This window comes from Euleptes europaea, chromosome 4 (assembly GCF_029931775.1).
Source record: "Euleptes europaea isolate rEulEur1 chromosome 4, rEulEur1.hap1, whole genome shotgun sequence".
NCBI classification, from domain to species: domain Eukaryota; kingdom Metazoa; phylum Chordata; class Lepidosauria; order Squamata; family Sphaerodactylidae; genus Euleptes; species Euleptes europaea.
In genome coordinates this window covers 102,339,695-102,359,384 of record NC_079315.1, presented here as the reverse complement: position 1 = coordinate 102,359,384, position 19,690 = coordinate 102,339,695, and the positions used below count along the sequence as shown (strand labels likewise).

The window sequence follows — 19,690 nt, the reverse complement described above, 5'->3', positions numbered from 1 at the left end:
AGACAGCTCCGAGTATCTGCCATGTAGAGCGACTTGCTTTTGAGCTCTGCCTTTCCCAGCTGGGCCCGAGAGATTAAGGCAGGGCAGCAAACACAAGACACAGTTTGTTGGGCGGTCCTAGCAACTCCATAGCTAATGACTCTTCTTCAAGGGGGGGGGAAGGTTCCCTTTCTCAGCAAGACAAACTCACATCCGCCTTGAATAGAGGCTATTCCTGTCCGCGGGAGGGGGCGGATCACTGGTCTTAGATCCTTCTGAGCTAGAGATCTGCCAGGACCCACAAAGGGCCAGACCAAAGGATTTCGCGGGCCTTATATGGCCCCCGGGCCTGACGTTCCCCACCCCTGATGTAGGGGATAGGCTTGCTGTTTCCCAGGTCCAGGCTGGGGCACTTGACAGGGTGATGGAGGTGGGGGGTGGGGAATGAGGGGCAATTCACTGTTGCACAGACCCCTCAACATTACCTCTGATGGAAAGAGGAAGTAGCATCATCACGTTGTCATGACTCTCTAGGATTTATCCAAAACTCTATGGTTTAATTTCAAACACAACACAAATATGGTAAAGGTGGATCATGTAAATCCAGATCCACATTGTACATTGCCAGTTCCTGCTTTTTAATTAAAACAGTGTGAACATCATAGCCTTTTCTAGTTGTGGGGGGGGGGGGCTAGTTTCACACCATTTTTAGGTAGAACAGTCATTGCAAAGTGATCCCCCCACCCCCAGTGAGTTAAGTGGTTATATGTATATTTCACAGTGAACTTCTTATTTCTTTTAAATCAGTTTTTGGGTGAATCAGCCATTTTAGGTGTTTCTTATTTAAAAGATCTCTCTTAACTTTTATGCTAGAAATAATTGAATTTCTGAATAATCTTTAAAGTTTTTTTTCAAATTAAAGGAAGTGACATAGTTAATATTGACTATATTTTGTAAAAGGATAGATTGTTGTTTCCAAATGATTGCATATTGATTAAATTCCACAAAACCTTCCTTGACTATATTTTGTAAAAGGATAGATTGTTGTTTCCAAATGATTTCATATTGATTAAATTCCACAAAACCTTCCTTCGTTCCCAAGCCCTATGAAGAAAGGCTAAGAGATTTGGGAATGTTTAGTCTGGAGAAGAGGTTGAGGGGGGATATTTTTGCTATCTTTAGGTATTTGAAGGGCTGTAACTTAGAGGAGGGTAGGGAGCTGTTCCAGTTGACAGCAGAGGACAAGACTTGCAATAATAGGTTTAAATTGAGGGCAGAAAGGTACCAGCTAGATATTAGAAAAAACCTTTTTACAGCAAGAGTTGTTCAACAGTGGAATCAGCTACCTAGAGAGGTGGTGAGCTCCCCCTCACGGGCAGTCTTTAAGCAGAGGATGGACAAACACTTGTCAGGGATGCTCTAGGCTAATCCTGTATTAAACAGGGGGTTGGACTAGATGCCCTGTATGGCCTCTTCCAACTCTATGATTCTTTTAATGTAAGTTTTTTTAAAGACACAAATTTATTTAATAAGGTATGGAAGCCCCAACTTTACAACAAAGACAGTTAAAGTAAGCCTTCCAAAAGTAATATGGCTTTTTAGATCAATTCAGAAACATCTTTGTGGTATTGTTTTGTTGCTAAGTACTGATAATGCTCACCTCTGTGTCGTTTGCAGATTCACAGCTTGCTACACACATTGGTTGTCCCTTGTGGCCACCTACCTTCCTTCTATAAACAAGGCATATGCAACAGAGCATATTCAGATGATGATCTTAATGTTCAGGCAGACTTCTAAGGGAAAAGGCCATCCTCCTTAAGGTACTCAGGTCCTAGGGTGTTCATAGTACATTACTAAACGCAGTTACACCCTTCAGTGACTTGTGTGTGTGTGTGTAAAGTGCCTTCAAGTTGCAGCCGACTTATGGCGACCCCTTTGGGGGTTTTCATGGCAAGAGACTAACAGAGGTGGTTTGCCAGTACCTTCCTCTGCACAGCAACCCTGGTATTCCTTGGTGGTCTCCCATCCAAGTACTAGCCAGGACCGACCCTGCTTAGCTTCTGAGATCTGACGAGATCAGGCTAGCCTGGGCCATCCTGGTCAGGGCCTTCAGTGACTTCAGTGGGTTTAAAAGGGTGTAACTGTCCTTAGGAATGCACTGCTGCTCCAAAAGTAAGCACCTGCACTTCTGTGCTTGGAAATCAGCACGGCTCCAGGTGCTTCAGAAACAATGGGGTATGTTCTCAAATGCGTCAGAAGAAATGCGGTATATTCTCATGTGGGGAGTGTTGCTGCTGCTGCATTCTGAACTGAAGTTTTTGAACCATCTTCCAAACCTATATGGGAATTTGGGGAGGGGGAGTTCACACAGGCACTATGGGTCTCACCCGGCATCCTTGCCTGGCAAACTACTAATCTACTAATTTTTTCATTACTAATCTTTTTTTAGGATGATGATGATTAGGAAATTAGGAACGTTACAAACCTATCGGGGGAGAAAGCGGATCAAATTCCCAGACTTGGCTTCAAGGGCAGTCCCCCGCAGAGTGCATTGTAGTAATCTAGTGTCAAGGTTACAGTAGCAAAGATCAGCGTAACTAGATTAGCCGTATTCAAAAGGACGCACAACTTTTGAGCTTGATCTAACTAAAGGAAAGCACTCCAGGCAATGGCATTGACCTGCTTCTCCATCCGCAAGGTTGGATCCAGGAATATCCCCAAGCTCGTATCTGAGTCATAGAATCATAGAGTCCATCCCTTTCTTCTCTCTCTAATATGCACAAATTCCGTAGCATTTGTAAAAAGGGGAATAGCAGACGCAGTTTTGAAGTCATAAATATTTTTACTGTTACTACTGCTGGAAATGTTCGGTAACGGAAGGAATCTTCTATCATCAATGGTGGACATGTAAAAAAAGTCAACAGTTTTGGAGGAGAATACGTAAAAAAATTGAAGCCATGTTACAGGTCAATTTTGAGCTAAATCCCAAATACATGTTGTTGGGTATAACACCCCCACAAGTGAATTCAGCCCACAAAGAGCTTTTTCAATATGCGACCACCGCTGCCAATCTTATAGGCAACCTATTGGAAATCCAGTATGATTCCAGACATCGCAGACAGAGTGGACCAATAAATTATTTTACTTTGCCTTGATGTCCAAATTAACACATTTGATGAAAAATGAAAACAATAGACGATTTTAAGCTGAAATGGCAGCCACTATATGGTCATTACTGTCTTTGAATGCAAGTACTTCCTCCCATGAAGTGTGATTTTCCCGCCTCCCCCCTTCCACAACACCTTTCTAGTTGTGGCAGCTGCTCTCCCAGATCTCAGGTAAAGGTCTTTCACATCGCCTCCTACCTGATCCATTTAACTGGAGATGCTGGGGATTGAACCTGGGTCCTTTGGCATGCCAAGCAAATGCTCTGCCACTAGACATTGGCAGGCTGTCAGATCTGGCCCTTTAACTGCTGCATCACACTAGCCATGCTAGTAATGTACACCAGTAGCCCTTACAGTCTCCGTAGCTTGTATCTGATTCTGTAGCTTGTATTCTGTATCTGTAGCTTGTATTCACTGGGTTTATCTCCAGTGGAAAGGATTCCTGTTGTGTTAGAGGCTTGATTGCATGCTGTTTCACTGTGCCAGGAAAGTCACCGCAGCATGGGTAGCTGCTGACAAACTCAACCACTGGACATCACATAGTTGACAGACAGCTGTACATTCCTACTCAGTTTCCTGGAAGAGCATGTACTACTTCTCAAAAAGAAACAAACAAACAGAAGCTAGAAGCATCTGGCTGCATTCCCACTGGACAGCTTCTGAATTTGTACTCAATATATGAAAGTATTTGTACTCAATATAATAAAGGAAGCCACAGCCTTCAATTTGCAAGATCTGAGCAAGATTGTCAAAGATAGGACATTTTGGAGGACATTGATTCATAGGGTCGCCATGAGTCGGAAGCGACTTGGCGGCACTTACACACACATATGAAAGAAAATCAATTTCATACAGTAGACTCTCCCCCTTCCTTTCCCAAAGTCTGTAATCCTTATTAATGATATTGTAGTGTTTTTTAGACTAGGGTGCCATAGGGTGTGGGAGAAAGACAGCCATAAAAATGGCTTGGTGTATTCATTAGTTTACAAATTAGGATGAAGGCTTAAGTTCAGCAGTGTTCATTATTCTGCATTGTACGTGATGTTCCTCCAAGTTAATTAAATCACTGGTTAATTTGATGCTCTGTTTAACCCGAAAACATGGTGATCATAAATCTTCTGCGTTAATAGGGACACTGCTTTTCTGCCAATAGTGCCATCAACATTGGAAGGTCTCATACATTATTAGCGTATGATTTCTTTACAAAGCTGTCTTTCCATCCTATCCCAACAGTACAGCGTGAGACTCAATCATGGGCTTTGCGCTCTCAGGATTTATCGAGGCCATTGGCTAGAAAAGGTCCTTAAGAGTAAAATGCAGAGAGAAAAGCAGAAGAGAAATGCACCCCAGAAGACTAACATAGTAGATTACTAGTACACTCCTAAGGAGCCCTGGGGCGCAGAGTGGTAAGCTGCAATACTGCAGTCAAAGCTCTGCTCACAACCTGAGTTCGATCCCGACAGAAGTCGGTTTCAGGTAGCTGGCTCAAGGTTGACTCAGCCTTCCATACTCCTACACAGATTTACTCCCTTTCTAAATCCATGGACTTAAATGGGCCTAGAAGAGTGTAACTGTGTTTAGGATTGCACTGTCTAACTGCAGCTCATTCATGTTCTTGCAAATTATTGCTGACTAAAGACTTTGTGGTACCGAATGCTCCAGAGGGTTAGTTATATAACTGCCTTGTATGAAAGAGGCTAGACCTAGCACAACATGTCCATTGAAAGGTTCTCTTAACTATGGTTAGCTAACTCAATATTATGACATGAACATTTTGTTTCCTGGCAATTGCTAGGCACACAGCTGTCCTTTTTCTCAACACGTGCGGAGCTGGGCCCCCCTCGTCTGCTTTAAAAGCTGTGAACTGACATTGATTCCAACAGAGCAACAGGGAGCAATTCCTCCTTTTCCCTGTACAATGCCACCAAATCCGGTTCATCTTGATAACCGTACAAACGTATAGAGCAGGGAAGAGAAGGTTGCAGGAGATTATGGCTTTTTGTAACGTGCTGCAGATGTGCAAGACTTCTGACCCACCAAGAGGAACACAGCCCACAAAACACATATGGAAACCAACAGGCGGAAAAAATGAACTTTTTAATGGTGCAAGTTCTTATGATACAAACAGTTCTCGGTCTAATTAATTTTATTCTTAAGGAAAAATCAGACATGGAGAATTTGCTTAAGTGGTGAAGTATACAGTGTTAAAACAACAATTTTTTTTCAACTGTTTGGCTTGCCCTGATGCACACTGCATACCAGTCTACCGCCGGTTGAGGCGTATCCCCGTTGGTTCTGCTGGATCTCTCAGCAGTTTTCTATATCACCAACCATGTTATCCTTTTGGAGCGGATAGCAGGAATTGGTCTGTGAGGGACAGTGTTGAACTAGCTGCAATCCGTCCTGGAGAGCGTGTCTCAACTAAGACGGTCTTGCTGTGAGACTTCTGCCCTTTGGAGAAGCAGGAACCTACAGGGTTCTTTAGAGGTCTATCTTGTCCCTGTGTTGTTTTACACGAAACCACTGGGAGAGATCATTCTTTTCCACCTAATTTCATGTAAGCGGTGGAAGGGCTTAAGCAATGTCTGAAAATGGCACGATGGCACTTTGAAATCTGGGGGGCTGATCTGCTGATATTTATGCTGTGGCGCCTAGGTATAGTTACGGCCATCTGTTTAAGGTTTTAAATAGTTTTAATGATTATGGTTTTAAGGATGTACTTAATTTATATTGGATATATTTATGTTTTAATTTGTTAGCCGCCCTGAGCCTGGTTCGCTGGGGATGAGAGCGGGTTATAAATTTGAATAAGCAAATAAATGAAAAAACTGGACTTTAATCCAGACGAAAATAGAAGCACTGTGAATTGGATTTAATTCACAGTGCTTTTATATCCCAATTTTCTCTAACTTTTAAGGAGAATCAAACCGGCTTACAATCTCCTTCCCTTCCTCTCCCCACAACAGACATCTTATGAGGTAGATGAGGCTGTGAGAGGTCTTAATAGAACTGTGACTAGTCCAAGGTCACCCAGCAGTCTTCATGTGGAGAAGTGGGGAATCAAACCGGGTCTCCAGATTAGAGTCCACCATTCTTAACCACTAAACCATGCTGGATCCAGCCTGCTCTGGATATACTTCCCATGGTAGAACAGGTTCACCATGTAGAAATACTCCCAGACTCGTCTCTGTCCATAGACAACAAGGTGATAGAGAAGACAAGAAGTGCTGTTTATCAGTTTAGGTGCTTTGCCAAGTGTGGTAGTTCTTGGACAAGGTGGACCTGGCCATGGTCACACATACCTTGGTGACATCCAGATTGGCCTACTTATAACACTACTAAAGGCTGCCTTTGAACCTAGTCCAGAAACTTCAACTGGTTCAGAAGGCAGCAGCCAGAACACAAACTAAGCCAAAACCAAAGCAAACATGTGATACCAATTCTGCATCTACTGCTGGCTCCCAGTTTTGAGAGCTGGGAACTGTGGAGCCAACCAGACGTGATGTTGCTCGGTCTGGAGTTGACATCCTGACGGAGAAGTGATTGCTTGGTAACCCTGCTATGAAAACTCATCTTTATACAACCCATATTGTCTTTTAGCTAAGGATTGCTGAGTTTATCCAAGCAAGCAGGTTTAGTATATATCCCTTAGAAGTTCCCATTGTCATTTCTCATGATGACTGGGGCAATCCTAACTTAAGGCTGAAAAAAGCAGCCGGGGAAGAGAAGAATGAATGACACAGTGGATGTGAAATAGCCAGCCAATGCTTTGGTTGCATGCTTCCGGTCTTGCATTTGATGTGTTAAAGGACCTGTTATTTTAAATGTTGGATGTCCGTCTGATGATTGTTCAAATACGATCATACCATGAACAGTTTATTCCATATATAGACTTTTTTTCAAGGGGTTCTATTAGATGCGAATCTAAAGCACTTCCTGTGTAAAAAAAAATAATACTTATCTTTCGTTTTCAGTCTTCCTTTTCACATAGTGGTTTGTTCCAGGGACAAATAAACTATGCCAAGGATCTCTGCCGAGCTGTTTATGCTAACTTGTGGGAATCTCTGTAGGGGTCAGATGCGGAGAAATCTGATCAAGAATTTTGTATGCTGGGCTCTCCCTCCCTTTGCGAACCAGCGTGGTGTGGTGGTTAAGAGCAGTGGACTCTAATCTAGAGAATCTTCTTGATTGTACTGTATAATGCCTTCCCTTCATATAGTGCATGAAGCTCTCCAGGGTCTCCGGCAGAGATCTTTCCCAATCTAGATATCTTAGATCTTTTTAACTGGAGATGCCAGGGATGGAACCGGGAGACTCTCTGCCTATAAGCTGTCATGGATGATAACAGGGTCTTGTGTAGGTAAGAGCTGTGGTACAGCAAATGCCTCACCAGTGAGCAAAGGACCCTTCTTCAGTACACCATAGGTGGTTTGGAGCGGTGGACTCTAATCTGGAGAACCCGGTTTGATTCCCCACTCCTCCACCTGAGCGGCTGAGGCTAATCTGGTGAACTGGATTTGTTTCCCCACTCCTACACATGAAGCCAGCTGGGTGACCTTGGACTAGTCACAGTTCTCTTTGAGCTCTCTCAACCTCACCTACCTCACAGGGTGTCTGCTGTGGGGAGGGGAAGAGAAGGGGATTGTAAAGCCGGTTTGATTCTCCCTTAAGTGGTAGAGAAAGTCGGCATATAAAAGCCAACTCTTCTTCTTCATGGCCTTGGCTTGTGTTCTGTTTCTCAGGCAGGCTAGAACATAACAGAACCGTGGTAATTGGCTTTTATATATACCGAAGTTGAAGAACAATTTTATTATAGAAGGCTTCTTGTAATTACACATTCTAACCTGCTCCTGAATTAATATGACAAACTGTTTGTATTTTAGATGGCTGGGCTTCTTGAGATTTCCTACAGACCAACATTAGTTTTTGTTCACTATTTAGATTGCTCATATTTCAAAGGCCCGTGCTACGTGACGCTTTGTTCTTACTAGTTGCTTGGCTTCCCCCCCCCCCTTTGCATGTAGTATTTTTAGATAATCACAAAGTCCAGATCTGTTGCAAGAACAAATATTTGCTTCAGATTAATCTTTTTTTTTTGCCTAATGCTTCCATTCCATGCGTACCCTTGAAATTTCCAAGTGCTACTGCCCTTTTGCTCTTAAAAAAAAAAAAAAGAAGAAGACACGAGACCGAAAGCAGATACTTTTTGTGGGTAGAACAGATCTTTCAAGGCCAAAGTAGTCAGAACTACATAGAACTGAATGCCCTGTACTTACGGATGGGAAGCAAAGTCGGCCAGACCACAATGCAGGGCAAAAGACTTGCCCAGGCAATAAATTTGGCATGTCAAATAGGGATAAGCAAAAATATGTTTGGACAAATAGGCACCACTCTGATTTAGCAGCTGATTTAAGAATTCAGGTTTGAATGTCATGCCTTAGTACCATCTTGGAATTTTTTCCTGCCTCTCCTAGCGGGGGAGGCAAACATGGCAAAGTGTCCGTGTGTCCCAATTAGCCTTGTTTCCTCTGACAGCAAAAAAAGGCCAAGGACAAACACTTTTTTGTTTGCAGTAACATTTCTGCCCCACTTCTTCAGAAGCCCGAAACAGCTTCCAGAAAGGTTTTTAAAAACACGTTTCATAAAATAATCACAGCCCTATAAAATAATATTGTCCCCATCCAAAAGCAATGCCCCAAATTAAGAAGAACGTTAGGTTCCAGAAACAGTCAAGTACTCAAAAACCTATAAACCCACTCGTAAACCTAGCGGAAGAAGTTGTAAGACCAGAAATCCAGGCTATAAAGTCAGCAAACAATGGGTTAGCTTCCAAGGGTTCACTGGAACAGGGCAGCCTTACATCATTTCCTGACTCTTGCTAGAGAGAAAACACACTGTGCACCACCTCTGGCCAGCTGTTTGAAAGGGCTGGGGCTGCTACAGGGACCGAAAGAAGCAATTGAATTCCTGGTGTGGATACTTTGCGAATCCCTTCTACTAGATGACAACTTTTCTAAGATATGAAAGGACATTTTAAGTGGTGGAGCTTTTTCTCTCCACCGGTGTGTCTTTCTTTAATGAAGAGCGTGGTGTGGTGGTTAAGAGCAGTGGTTTCTGTGCTGAACTGGTCTTTTGACCGCAATAAATGATTGATATTGAAGAGCAGTGGTTTAGAGCAGTGGACTCTAATCTAAAGAACCAAGTTAGATACCCCACTCCTCCACATGAGCGGCAGACGCTAATCTGGTGAACCGGATTGGTTTCTCCACTCCTACACATGAAGCCAGCTGAGTGACCTTGGGCTAGTCACAGCTCTCTTAGAGCTCTCTCAGCCCCACCTACCTCACAGGGTGTCTGTTGTGGGGAGAGGAAGGGAAGGTGATTGTAAGCCAGTTTGATTCTTCCTTAAGTGGTAGAGAAAATCGGCATATAAAAACTAACTCCTTCTTTATTTTGTAGTGCTCAGCCATTTTAGGCACTTAATCAGTAATTAATAGTAGAAATTGTACATGTGTCCTACCTACCCAGAACAGCCAGCCACTTTCCCTCCTGTCCCAGGTAAATCTTGCTCCTGTCCCAATCATAACTGTGTTGCTAAATGTTATGTACCTTTGGGTTATTGTCTTTTCCTAATGAATGCCAGGGCAAGGCTTTTTAGTCAGGCTCTTTAACAACCGGGTCTGACATCAGATAATAGCTCAGAACCTTAATGGGCAGCTTAAAATAATTAGAGTGCAGGACAGTTAATCTTCAACCCAAACTCCTGGTCCCTAGAAAGCCGCTGATTCCAGGAAATTATATTACAAGTGAATGAATAGTCAGTCCCCGTTGCTGTACAAGCAAAAAATCAGAAGCGAGATTCACAAAGGTAATATCGTTTCTGTTCAAGCAGAAAGATTAAATGTGAAATCTTTAAAGAAAATTAAATGGGGCATTGGACAGGGACAGTTAACTTAAGGTTTAAAAACTTGCCTCTGTCTGTTCCATAGCATTTGCTGCCATTTCATGCTAAACAAGGTCCTCTGATTATGCTGTTCTGTTGCTGAATTATTTACATACTTAAGGGCCTTTTTGCAATCCATCCAGTGGCATGGCTTTTTTAAATTATTCACTAGAGATATAAGTGTTCTCAAAACCTCCGTTTTCTATTGCTTAAATCTTTGGTAACGCGGAAAGTGTGTTATCCTTCTCCCACCCTTCATAGTGAATGTGTTCCTTCCGTGGAAGCTCCCCCCCCCCCACTTTTTAAATTTATTCTATTATATTGATACAGAAAGAAAGAAAGGGATGGGTAAAAGGTAGGGGGTATCCGTCTTATGATATACCAAAAAAAGATAACATATGACAGAAGGCATTTTAGAGAGTTGGTCGAGTGGACTACTTAATGGTTCTTGTTTTTACCTATGGTCCGGGCAGAAAAGTAGAAGAAGAAGAGTTGGTTTTTATATGCCGACTTTCTCTACCACTTAAGGCAGAACCAAACCGGCTTACAATCACCTTTCCTTCCCCTCCCCACTACAGACACCCTGTGAGGTAGGTGGGGACGAGAGAGCTCTAAGAGAGCTGTGACTAGCCCAAGGTCACCCAGCTGGCTTCGTGTGTAGGAGTGGGGAAACAAATCCAGTTCACCAGATTAGCCTCCGCCTCTCATGTGTAGGAGTGGGGAATCAAACCCAGTTCTCCAGATCAGAAAGTAAGAACATTCATCAACATCTTTTACAACTAGCTAAACATTTTCCTACTCTACACTGGAAGGCTAACCTATGGTTATGTGGCATTTAGTTTTTAATGTTGCTTTCTTTGTCATAGAAAAATAATGGAAGAGATCTCTCAGCAAGGAAAGAGGGTATTACCAGGAGAACTGAAATGGGTCTGCACACTTGTTTCCTGCCTTACACCTTATTGTCCCTCAAGTGTGAGGCCGGGGGGGATGTACCTCAACAGTTTCTCTCGGTGCTAGATCAGTGCTATTGTGATAATAATGTTATAACACAATACTCCAACAATGCCCAGTTCCCATTTTTCATTGTTAAAATGGTAAATCACTAGCCCTTTTTGTTGCGAAGTTATATAGGGAGAGGTACTGGCTGCACATTTCTCCTTATAGCTCTGCCATGAAAAGGGCTAGTGACTTACTGAAAGCTAGGAATTAGTACACTGTTGCAATACATCAGTATAACATTATCTGACAACTGCCAATTTTTTCAAAAGCCCTCTGGGGGCAACCCCAGAAAGCTGGAGCAAAGGCAGGATGATGAAAACAAAGCCAAGAAAGTACTGGGGAAACTTCCATTTGGATGCTCTGTTGTCAACAGCAGGAACAAGCGCTACATGGAGAATTGTCTCCATGCAGAGGTTGCCAAGGAAGCCTTGTCATGGAAACAGGCTTCTGCAAATGTTTAGCTTGCGGGCTCAGACACCACCAGTGCGAATCGTGCACATACAATTGTGGTTCAGGGTACACATGTAGCATTTCCTCACTGCATTGCCTTCACTGCAGTATATATGCAGAATGCCAGTTTGAATGCACACACACACCCCGTTAAAAGCAATGTGGGTTGGATAGCCTATCTGTGTGCTTTGATGCACATTGCATCTAGTTAACCACCAGTCGTAGTCGTAGTCGTAGTAGTAGTAGTAGTAGTAGTAGTAGTAGTAGTAGAAGAAGAAGAAGAAGAAGAAGAAGAAGAGTTGGTTTTTATATGCCGACTCTCTCTACCACTTAAGGGAGAATCAAACCGACTTACAATCACCTTACCTTCCCCTCCCCACAACAGACACCCTGTGAGGTAGGTGGGGCTGAGAGAGCTGTGATTAGCCCAAGGTCACCCAGCTGGCTTCATGGGGAGGAGTGGGGAATCAAACCCGGTTCTCCAGATCAGAGTCCACCACTCCAAACCACCACCCTTAACCACTACACCACGCTGCTTCCCCAAGCATTAGGAAGGAACAGGCTTGTCCTGTACTGAGTTTCCAGTTGAATCATAAAACTCATTACAGGTAGACAGATAAAGCACCTAAGCAGCCCACATGGTGGAGGGAGGGAAGAATCACACTTTGCATCTGTCACAGTGACCTGGCGACTGTCACTCCAGGGAGGGAGCAATAGAGAATTTCCCCTAATACCCCCTTGAAATATGGGGCAGAAAGCAGCAGCCTTTGTCACTTTTCGTCCCCTTTTGTCAAGCCCAACACCGGCTGCTGGGGTGGGAGTGCAGGCGATCCCTCTCCAGCAACGGAGATGCCAGGAGTAAGGTTGCCAACCTCCAGGTAGTAGCTGGAGATCTCCCGCTATTACAACTGATCTCCAGTGGATAGATTTCAGTTCACCAGGAGAAAATGGCCGCTTTGGCAATTGGACTCCAAGCTACTACTTGGAGGTCGGCAACCCTATTCTGGGGACAGCTGTAGCCTCGGCTTGTGACGATGTTTGTGCATTTCTCATTGCAGTTGTTTCAACCTGAAAAAAACCCCTTTCAGTGTCACCCTTTCCTTGTGCAACTAAAACCTAGCAATCTTTAATTTTGTGCCATCCCCCCCCTTCGGGATAAAAAGCAAATGTGACATTTACTGCGTTGATGTTGCTTGATTCTGTTCCCTAACTGGTTATAAATAAAGGTATTGGCCATGGTCTTTACAAGAAAGGATTTCAATTTGCAGTACCAGATAAGCCTGATGATTTGAAGGTCTTCATTCGAAGGACCACTTTTTTGGGGGGGAGAGGGGGGGTTGGAATCCAGTTGATTACTCTTATTTTCTGGCAGAAGACAGGCATACGCATGCTTGCTGTTCTTATAACTGAAACGAGGAATTGGTTCATGCTGTTTGCATGTATGGCCTAGATTTATGGAAGGAGTATTGCAGTCTCTTTTTCAGAGGTTTTTTTTTGAGAGGCTTATTCAACCTCAGCAGAAGTGAGGTACATAATGTGCTTATACGTGACTGAAGCACAAAGGGAGGGAAGGCTTGGTGAAATGGACCCCTGGGGGTGCGGTTGTGTTTCCATCCATTTTCCTTTCTTTGGGGAGAGCCTTGGCAGAGCTTGATTTAGGGACAAGAGGAGCGTTGTGGTATATCTGCTGCTTCGCGCACCCAGCCCACGCACGCTGCCATTTGGGAACTTCAAGAAGCAACGTGGGCAATTGATTTCCCACAAGTTTCGAACTTGTTGACCCCAGGCTTGGCAAGAGCCATGTCTTTGGTCGTTTATGCATGGGTACTTGCACTCACGTCCGCCCCCCCCCCCCCCGGTCTTTCTCAGTTGTTCCTTGGAGTTATGCATGAGTTTTCCCTCTGTTAGAGATGGCCTCGCAGCCAGCCCTTGCAAATCCCGGGACTTCCCGTTCCTCTAATTACCCAACTCTTCCATTTCCCCTGAGATCAGCCCGGGTGAAATCACCGTACATAAGGCAAAACACGGGACACAGAAGCTTGTGTGTGTGTGTGGGGGGGTGACATTTCTCTCACCGAAAGCACTACAGCCAATTAGAAAATAGCATGTCAAGGAGCGGGGATTCAAATGCTTCCTGCTTTCTTGGCGTTCTTTCTGAGCAGAAGAATGGATTTTAAAAACGAGGCTTGGGTTTCTTCCCCCCACCTTTATTTTAGAGAGCTCCGTTTTTTAAAATGCTTTTTTTTTTCACGGCACTTGGGTTTTCACGGGGGCAGGGAGTTTTTCTCTCGCAGTAAGCACTGAAGCCAATTACAAAGCAGCATTTCAAGGGGCAGGGACTCCAATGCTTCTTGATTTGAGCTTAGAGACTGCTGGTGTGGGTCCAGCGAGCAAAGAACCTCAGGTAAAACGCCCAGGCATAAACGACCCTTGTTGTCTCTGTTAAAGAATTCCATCTAGGTGACCAGTCAAGAAGACCTGTAAAAGGGAAGAGAGATGACCCATTTCTTTCATACTGCCAGTGTGCTACAAGTGACTAGCGGAGGTATATATAGGTAGGCAGGTTAGTTAAAATTTGCATGGGCTGATAACGTCTGTGGACTTACCAGAAAGGTTGTGTTGACCCCCATGTGAGTGCATCACATTTACTTCAGATGATTGGCTCCTGAATATTTCTGCACAGCATATTTTCATTCATTTTTAATGCAGGGGCAGGCAAAAAAAATCCACTAGATCCTGAGCTGGGTCATCGTGGATTTCAAGAAGTTGTTGGATCTGTGTGAGTGTGTGTATAATCTTTATTCATTCTAATTTTGCAATTCCAGCTTTCTGGAGATTTGGGGGTGGTGCCTGGGGAGGATGTAGTGTAGGGATGGGAGAGAGCTCAGTGGGGTTATGGTTTCACTCTACCATTTCTCCTATACTCTATGGTATACCTTAAAGTTTGCTCTCTGAATCTGGCGTTTTCTTCAGGGAAATTGATCTCTGTAGTCTGGAGAAGTTGTAATTCCAGAAATCTTCACCTTGAAGTTGGTGATCCTCATACTAACAGGGCTTCTCTTCTAGAATTGCTTCCACAAGTACTGAGTATGCTGTTTAAAGCCCAGAAAAATGGAATAAAAGAAATAAACTGAATCCTAGACATGTTAATGTGTAATTCTCTGGCATTGAGTAAAGTTCTGCTGTGTATCATATACATAAATGAGATACATTAGTTTGAGATGTAATTGGGAATTACATAGAGTTCACGGATAGAGAGAGAGACAGTGCAGTCTTCTTCCAGCATTTCTTGAGAGTCAAGCTAAGATAGGGTAGAGAAAATACAGGGAAAAAATAAATTCTCTGGCATCAATATTAGGCTTCATGTCTATAATTTATTCTTACTGTCAAAATAATATTTAAGATCTTCACAGTGACTCACCAACCTCCAACAATATTGGATACAGTGGAAAGTGTTCAATGGCTGTTTTCCACCATCTGAAGAACACTTCTGCTGGTGAGGTAGAAGAGGATAAGTTCAGCCAATTCCCTCTCCCACCCAAGACCCCACTCCATTGTGACCAGCACTGATTCTGGGAATCTCCTGGACTCAATCAGATGCAGTCATGGTTGTGCTCCATTCCCTTTAATGCAGGAGCACTGTTCTTTTACCCCAATAGTTTCCAAATTAAGCAAGAAACTAGGATGCCTGTGGAGCTCCAGTCTTTCTCCATCTCCATTTCTGGGCTCACCTGGAGCTTTTAATAACTCTTAATTGCGTATTCCTCTTTTTGGAGAAGCCTAGGCCCCTTTAAATCGGGTTGTGTTGTTTGTGTTGCATTATTTCTTATGAATTTGAAAATTAAATACAGATTTATTTTATTTTTTAATCTGGGTAATAGCTCTATAAACCTTCTCCCATAAGGGAGAGCCCATCTTTTAGGACAGTTGTTAAAACATTTGTTTTCCATAGAGATTGGGATGGAAATTAATTGTCGGTTGGGGGCAGGGTTGCCAGCTCTGGTTTGGAAAATTCCTGGAGATTTGGGAGTGGAAACTGGAGACGATGGAGTTTGGAGAGGAGGAAGACTGCAGTGGGGTGTGGGTGTGTGTAAAGTGCTATCAAGTCACAGCTGACTGATGGCGACCCAGCAGGGTTTTCAAGACAAGAAACTAACAGATGGTTTGCCATTGCCTTCCCCTGTATAACAACCCTGGTATTCCTTTGGTGGTCTCCCATCCAAGTACTAACCAGGGCCGACCCTGCTTAGCTTCTGAGAGCTGATGAGATCAGGCTAGCCTGGGCTATCCAGGTCAGGGCACAGTGGGGTATAATGCCATACAATCCATGCTCCAAAACTGCCATTTTCTCCAGGGGAATTAATCTCTGTAGCATGGAGATCAGTTGTGATTCTAGGGGATCTCCAGACTCCATCTGGAGATTGGCAACCATAGTGGGGGGCAGTTTTGTCACAGGTTGGTTGCTGATTTGGGGATCTCTTGATTTAGGATTTTGCTCTGGTGCCTCGTCCTGATTTTGTTTGTTTAGTGGAGGGGATTTCTGCTGGAATTTGTTTGTCTATTTCTTTTCTTCTATTGAGTCTTATTGATGGCATTATTCTTTTACATTTTTAATTACATTTCTGTACTGAAAAACAAGCCAAAATGTTTTAATCGCTAAATAAATGCATGGGCATGAACCATTGTGTGTTATATAGAATGCAGTCTGCCATTCTGCATGCCATAGGTGATGAAGCACATTTTGAACTCTTGATAAGCATATGTAATTACTTTTTGCTGTTATTTCCTTAAGTAAAAGAACAAACACCCAGTTTGCTCTTAAAACACTGTAGAGTAAGCTATTTAACACCAAATGAATAGAGACAAAAATGTGTGATAGCATTGGGGGCAGGGAGGTTGCTCTCTCAGGCAGTGAAGCCATTATTTTCTCTTGGCATAAAAGGTTCCTTTACCCTTCAGACCACATATCTGTGCTTGGTTATTTTCATGTCATAGCTGTGATTAATCTTCTCCTTTATGACAGCATTTGATTCAGATCATCGATCCTTCCTTGTCTATCTGACAAACCTTGAAAAGTGAATGATTTTCTCTTGAATTGCGCACAGTCATTTCTAGCAGAAATTTCTAATCAGTACAGTATTTTAACCTTTTCTGATGTTCAAATAATCTCCCTCCACATGCAGCTCGTGTGTTATTCATCGATAGAATTCCGATGTGGAAACGGAGAGCAATATTGCCAGCTGTTTTAAAATCAATAGGCACAAGTCAGTCAAGATGATCTTTGCAAGTTCTGTTGAAATACATGAGGACTTGTGCAAGTTCAGACATTACACAAATTGATGATACAAGAACATTTCACTGCGTAAATCTTTTGAATCACAATTGTTGAAACTATTAATTTGGAATTTATACCCAGTTACTGGATTGGTAATTTCTTTAACTGGTAGAAGAAACTTGCAGAAGGAGAATTTTCCGCATTTAAAATTTCCTTTGGGGAGGTTGGCTACCTGTCTGAATTGTAAGTTTTTTTGCACTAGCATATCTCTAATGGATCTTGTGCGTCTGAATGCAATTCTAGGTGGTTGTGTGCATCCAGGTAAGTGTTGTACCAGGTGCCAATGTTTAGTTAGAATTTCTCTGATTGCTGGAGTCATGGAGGTGTATTGTAAAGCGAAGGAGTGCTTAGGCTCATCTCTTCTATTTCCACGTCCTAAAAGTTCTGATCTTGGTTTGGATCTTGCTCTTTGTATTGCGTGATGGATTACTCTATCAGGGTAATTTCTTCTGAATAAATCATTTTTTAACTGCTGAGCTGCTTTTGTGACATCTATGTCCTGTTGCGTTTCTATGTTGCGTTTCTTTTAAGTCTTAGCATTTGACTATATGGGAGGTTATTTTTTAGGTGGGGTGGTGGTGGAATGAATTGTAATGTAAAAGTGTGTTTCTGTCCATTATTTTCTTATAGGGACGAACAGCCAAGCCCCCATCTTCCCTTTTAAATATCACTGTATCAAGGAAGGGTATTTGTTTATGGTCAGATTTTCCTGTAAGTTTGATGTTGGGATCTTGTATATTAATCCACCTGCTGAACTCATCAAAGCTATTTTTATCTTGCATCACCACCAAAATGTCATCCACAAAACGTTTGTAAAATAATATTTTTTGTTTATGTGGATTATTATGTAGAATGAATTTATGTTCAAAGAATACCATATACATATTTGCAAGGTAAGGCGCATAGGCAACACTACACCCCATTATTCACAGTTGGGAAGATGATCCTGGGGTTTATAGAGTTCCCTAGTGAGTTGCCATTCATGGCTGGTGTTTCGTTTCAGGTTGGAAGGCACCCGGTTGTGCAGGCCTGGCTAATGGGCTGCTCTATAGGCTGCAGTACCAGAGTTTAATGTTATTCTATTAGAGCAGCCCCGCCACGGCAGTAAATGAGTGGGAAAGAACAGTGTGATGATCCCAAGATAACCTCGGGAGGAAAGGTGACACGCTCGCCTTCTGAATCATGTAGCCTAAATGTACAATTATTCTGTGCTCCTGAACTGGCATCAGCCGCCTTCCAGCCTGCCCAGAGTTGAGACCGTAGCTAAAATCCATGATTGTTAACAAAACAAAAAACAGGCGCCGTGGGTTTTTGGTTGGCTTTTGTGCTTGGGATTGTAATCGCTGACTATTCTGCCACTCCTCAAGTATGTTTTAAAGCAGGGGTGTCCTGCTCCAACACTTCTCCCATCCACCCCCACTTCATTTCTACCACTTCTCTCTTCCTGTGTCTTTCACTCCCACTTCCTTCCCACCACTTCTCCCCTTCCACTTCTCCCAGTCTCCTAGCTGGGGTTCCTAGAAGTGGAATGTGTTAGGTCCCACTGGGCACACATAAGACCTTATGCAAACGTCTAGGAGTGTGGCATGCATTTGAAGATCTATGCTTTTATGTGATCAAAAAGGAAAGCGCAAACTGTTATTTCCACTAGTCTGAATTTTGTATTGTGAACTTCAGAGATGAATAACTGCGCCCTTTAGCTTTTGATGCCTAATGTCACTGCCTTTATGCTCAAATGGATTTCAATCCTGCTGCACATTTTACAATGTATACAGGAGACTGAACGCATGTGGCATCCTTATAAGTAGTGATGTTTTTTGGGTGTGTGCGAAATAAAGGATTTCCCAAGAGATTGGCTCAACCACTGGGGGAGCCATTTGAAATCACAAAGACCCACTGTGAAGAATCAATTAAACCGAATAGAAACGATCAATTAGCAGCTCATTTGTGTCTACAGCTCCAGCACAGATTATGAAAACAAAATAACACAGGGGAAAATTCCAACACCAATGTTATTTTATATCCTATATCAAAAGTTACACAAACACCTTTATCCTGAATAGGAAAAATATATTATTTGTGCTATTACTTCTGTAGGGCTTATGCACACCATGAAGCAGGGGGTTCCAAATTTTAGATTTAAAAACTACAGGCTCTCTGGCTTAGGTAGGGTTGCCAACCTCCAGGCACTGGAGGAGGAAAAGAGACACCTCTGTACAAATATCCAGGGGATAAGAAAATCAGTACAGGAGCGAATATTATTAGAAATCAACAAATTCTTATTGTGACTACACACATATATATTCCAAAAATAGTCAAGTTGACCATCAACATACCAAACGCAACATACATCAAACACAAAAGGTGAGTAATAAATAGGGTGAGTACACTTTTGTCCCTTGACATCCTTTCGTCCATACAAACCTGCTCCTGTTGAAAAAGAAACATAGAAAGATTATTGGGTGTAGTCACAATAAGAATTTGTTGATTTCTAATAATATTCGCTCCTGTACTGATTTTCTTAACCTCCAGGCACTAGCTGGAGATCTCCTATTATAACTGATCTCCAGCCGATAGAGATCAGTTCACCTGGAGGAAATGGGCGCTTTGGCAATTGGACTCCATTGCATTGAAGTCCGTCCCCAAACCCTGCCCTCCTCAGGCTCTGCCCCAAAAACCTCCCACCAGTAGCAAAGCGGGACCTGGCATCCCTAAGCTGAGGCCAGGGCAGGCCAGTGGGTAGGAACGGGGAGAAACAGTAGCCGGTGTAGTCCGCCTCACAGGTTGTGAGGACGAAATCATGTATGGCACTTTAAG

The 19,690-nt window shown here is 43.0% G+C and overlaps 1 protein-coding gene across 1 annotated transcript in view; it reads left to right on the top strand.

The window, feature by feature from the left end:
* GHR (growth hormone receptor) overlaps nt 1–19,690 on the top strand; it is a 79,145-nt gene that overhangs the window by 47,335 nt on the left and 12,120 nt on the right. The window lies entirely within an intron of this gene.